Source organism: Bidens hawaiensis, unplaced genomic scaffold (genome assembly GCF_021521415.1).
Source record: "Bidens hawaiensis isolate Kalapana, Puna unplaced genomic scaffold, B.hawaiensis_p1.1 tig00038165_1, whole genome shotgun sequence".
Taxonomy (NCBI): domain Eukaryota; kingdom Viridiplantae; phylum Streptophyta; class Magnoliopsida; order Asterales; family Asteraceae; genus Bidens; species Bidens hawaiensis.
The window spans coordinates 80,932-86,304 of NW_027496696.1; positions in this window are offsets into that span (position 1 = coordinate 80,932).

The following is a 5,373-nucleotide window of genomic DNA, read 5'->3' on the forward strand; positions in this document are numbered from 1 at the left end:
TGACAGGACGCGTGCCGTAAACTTCGCGGCCACGCGCCTGAAAACTCGCGCCCACGCGCCTGAAAAAGCGTCTGGAATGACCATATACTGTCACGTCGCCATAACTTCCTGCACGTCCCGACACTGTCAGAAGAAACCGTCGGACGACGTTGTTTGGACTGTTCTTATCCTTTCATCAACTCTTCGAATTTCAAAAAGATTCAAAAAGATTCAAAAGTAAGCGGGACTATACCCCTTACCTTGGCAATAAAGTAACTATAAGACAGGTGCGAGTACAGTGTTAAGGCAAAACCCTTCACATACTTAGCACCTGCAGGGAATTGAAGCCAAGAATACCTCGGCAACCAAGTAACTATAAGACGGGTGCGGGTACAGTGTCAAGGCAAAACCCTTCACATACTTAGCACCCGCAGGGAATTGAAGCCAGGAATACCTTGGAAGTAAAGTAACTATAAGACGAGTGCGGGTACAGTGTCAAGGCGAAACCCTTCACATACCTAGCACTCCGCAGGGAATTGAAACCAAGAAGGATCTTCTGGGCCATGCTTGCGGAAATGGGAATAACATCCCCGCATAGCGGGAACGTCGAGAACTAGATTGTTTGAAGCTCCAAGATGGAATTGGTTGTTTTAACATAATTGATCACTATGTTCAAAACTACCAAAACCTCATGGAGAATCTACACAAGTGGAACTCAACGCTCCTGACTTGCGAGGAGGTTACAGACCTACCCGCATCATACCCAAAGATCAAGCAGAAAAGTCGGGAATTTCTGCACGTGACATTAGGACTTCCGCGGGAAGAATCACCATGGAAAACCTTAAAACTAAACCCTTTTTAAAACCCTTTGCTTAAGTCCAAAAGTTCACCTCACTTATTAACAATTCATGAGAAGAACATTGGACTGGGGGGACTTGAAGAGGTAGGTCCCAGCAGAGCCCAGTTGGACTCGCAAGATTCACCTCAAAGAGGGACGTCTGCGCAGTTGAACCCGCAAGACTCACCTTCAACAGGGACGTCTGCGCAAAGGCTAAACTCGCAAGACTCACCTTAAAGAGGGACGTCTGCGCAGAAACCAACTGGATCCGCAGGACCCACCATGCTCAGATACGTGACGTCCTTACGCGCAGTACGCAAGCTGTTCCCGCAGGAAAAGCCTCCCAATGGTGAAGTACCCCGCCTGTTCCCGCAGCTGCGGATACAAGCCATCAGGGAAGGCTACCTGCGCAGCAAGGCTACACGCACAAGGCACTTAACTCTTAAATAATTCAGTAATGTCACCTGAAGAAGGAGTGAGCAAGCCGGGAACACTCCCGCCCAAATGAGCCAGTCCGTACGCTACTGGAGGACCTTTTGTACTGTACCTGACGAGGTATGGACAAAAGGTCCGACCAAAGCAGCGACAGCTCACTGTGACAAAGGAATAGTACACAGCCGGCCTGGTCACTATCAGCCGCTGCCTACTCACCAACCCCTGTCACTATTAGCCGCTGCCTACTCACCAACCTGTCGTAGCACGTGCATAGCCTGCAGTTGGTGGAAAAGGAATAGTACACAGCCGGCCTGGTCCCTATCAGCCGCTGCCTACCCACCAACTGCCAGCATGGCATGTGCGTAGCCCACAGTTGGCAGAATAGGAATACTATTCAGCCGGCTATACCTTCTTGGAAACCTACCTTCGGCTATAAATACTCCAACACATTGGAATGGTATGGACACATTACATTACCTTATCACATCTTATCTTCTCTAGCAATCTCTTAATATACACTTATATTCAAGAGCAATCTAGTCTGATTCTCACGCCGGAGGGTGGTCACAAGGAGGTACCCCCCCTTCTCAGTGACGAGCTCACGGTGTCTGTTTTGCAGGTCACCAGAAGAACCATCTTTGCCGGACATAACCCCTCGTAGGAAACATCTATTTAACCCCCAGATTATCCGTAATCTGCCCGGGATCAATTAGTGTTTCTTCAGATTTGTAGGAAAATCACGTGCTTCGTGAGAGAATATATCAAATTTTGCAGAGATAATTATAAATGGCTATAATTAAAAATATAAAGTTGAAAATCAAAATTAATAAAATAATAATACTTTTTTGAATGATGATGCATGCTAATATGGGTCTGGATTGAGACTGCTTTCATTGGATCCTTCGCCGAATTAGAGGGTTTATATGCTTCCTATGTATGCATGTATGATTGATGATTCTCATCTTCTTGTACCCAATATCTCGTATTTACATGCATACATAAAAACTATTAAAAGACAAACTAAGTAAAAATGTTCTTGTATTTAGTTTTTATCCAAATATTTAAATTTAAATTATAATATTGGTAATTATTTTTGGTTTATCAATTGCATTTATTGTTCTAATATAAGAAGTAATTATAAACATTCAAATAGGTATCAGAACTGTTACTACAAGACAACCAACAACGTTGGTCTACATCCTGCTACAAAACCACAACATATAATTAATTGTCTGAAATCGGAACTCATTTGATCGTTTAGTTGGACATGTTACTTCGCTTGTTTAGAATGAAAGAACACAAATTTGATGATATCAACTAGGGATGAGCGAAGATCGGTATGCTACCGATTTCGGTACCGGTACCGAAATCGGTACCGATTTGGTACCGTCGGTACCAATGTTTTGAGTTTTCGGGACTGGTACGGTACCGATATTTCCCGAATTTTACCTTAAATACCGGTACCGAACCGAACATTTTGGTACCGGTGGTCCGGTACCGGTACGGTACCGAGCTCATCCCTAATATCAACCAAATATGGCGTAAAGTAATGTTAGTAGTCATGAGTTATGTGTTAAAAAAGTTGTTTAATTTTTACTCAAACTTTAATATGTGTGATTGTGTGACTTTTAATAAACTTTGGAGAAGTTATATAGAAAAATATATATCATCATATACTATTACGGATTTGAAAAAGTAAAAAAAAAAATTAAGAATCCCATAGTATTATATGTTTTAACAAATAAAAAAAGGTATGAATATCCATGTATACGTTTTTCCATATCTCTGAAATGCTTTCTGGATAAGTATAATATAATACAACACTTGATTAACAATTACTTAATTTCATTATTTTTTGATTTCCCTATATATATTGTGCCAAAAGTCAGGTATGCTGATAGGTAAGACCACACCAACTTTAGTCTCTTAAAACCCTTCTCACTACATCTCTCTATCACCTTAAATTTCCTTGTTTTCAGAGCTCTTCTTCTCTTGTTTCTTCATTCTTAAAATCTTCATTAGCATATGGCTACCTCAAAGCTTAATCTGCTAATCATCTCTCTTCCCCACTCTAATCACCAGTGCACTTCATCGTCATCACAAAAACCGGATGCAGCCAATATTACTGACAGTCAAGAAAATCAAAATATTAATTTAGTTTCAGATGGTTTAAAGATCCAAATCCCATCTTCAGGTGGAGAATTTAAGGTCAGCAATGGCGAAGATGATCCCGAGACTCCGAGATCTATAGACAACAGAATTCCGATAATCGCAGCTTGTCCGCCGGCTCCACGAAAGGCCAGAAAGGTTCCGGTGACGGGCAAACGAAAGGCGCAATGTATTCCGGTAGTTCAAGTTCCTACAGATTTTATTGTTTACGTGGATGCAATGCTTGCTTTGAATGAAACTGTTTATGTCCCGGATATTGTGGTTGGTGATCTTGGCAACTCAAACCATGCGAAGAAATTAAAGTTGTTGCCAGCACCGGAACAAAACCCTTGATTAGGTTTTGATATATATGTATGCTAATTTAATAAGTATTATATAGAGATAGTTAAATCATTTTCTTTTCTGAAGAAATGGTTTTAACAGTTTGTAATTTGAATTAGCAAGCGAACTTTCTGCATACATCAATATTAGCGTGTCATTTTGAAGTTCAATTCCTTTTTCTTTATTTTGTTTTCATATTATCTACCTTGTTAAAGTTTTAACTTTCCTTGATTATACATGTAATTAAGGTTTTAAAGTAGTTATACTTCTATACTTGGAAAAAAGGTCGATAGAGTTTCAGAATAACTGGTATGAATTTCACACATACACAGATACACTCACATAAAATACTATTTAGATAAATGAAATCACACAAGAGACATTTTTATTCATAGGCATATATATGGTTCTACAACTAAACAAAATTGTTAAATATTGGTGGAAGGGTGATGGGAGTGCCTTTCCATCATTCTTCATAATTCATTGTTTCTTTTCTCTGTGTTAGCGTCACGTCATTTCATTCCTAACCATTATTTAATTTTGGAAATGCCCATCATTCATCCCAGTCCATTACTCAACCATTAATTATTAGAGAGAGGGAATTGTAGTGTGTGTATGAGAGAGAGAGAGAGGCATGAATGACCGCCACCCAATTCGGGATGGAAAATGGTTGATAGCGAAGAAGATAGTGTGGTGTTGCTGCTGGTATCGAGACGGCACCGGCCCTCCCATACACTTCGTTCACCCTAGGTATCACTACTAGAAAATTGATTGACTTCCTACATCAGTTACCGTTGGAAATGCGTAGGAAATCACCATTTCCAACACATTTCCAACAAAAACGGGCATAATTTTTAAACAATGTAGAAAACTCAAACTTTGTTCAATTCAGCCCCAAATTCACAATCTTGCACAAGAATCTTCATTGATCAATAACTATTGTTAAAATACAAGCTATCCAATGCACCAAATACAAAAACACAAACCTGCACGAACCATGAGTTTGGGCTGGGTTGCTAACTTCTCGACTACAAACATGAAGAAATCATAGTCAGTTTATAAACGTGATTTGGGAGAGATGAATTTAGAGGGTGGGAAACTAGTGAATCAGTTTTGGGTATGGAGTGGGAGGGAAATCAAATATATCAAAAATATATAGTGGGAATATGAAAAAAAAAATCAATTTTAGGTCTTATGGGAGGGGAATCAATTTTTTTTTCTTTTTCTCTAAATTAGTTAAGTATTTATTACTTCTTAATAAAATACAATGCACATCAAATTATAAAAATATATAGCGGAATTTGAATGCAAATTGGGAGTGTAATCATCAAAGATATAAAAAGCATTTATTATTTTAATCACAAGAAACATTATACCACCAAGTAATAGTTATTATTAAAGAATATTGGTTATCTAAACTCAGCGCGTTGCGATGACGAATCCATGAAACTTCAATCAGTATTGGTTAAGTTTATTACGGTATCGGTAGTAAATAAAAAAAAAGTAAAGTGTTGCCTGGCCCGTTTTGATCGAACCATGTTTTGCCACCTCCCCCAGGCGGTGCCAGAATTCTGTTGTAACAAGTCAAGTCGTGAAGTTTAATAGATTTATATTATACTAGGGTTGCAAAG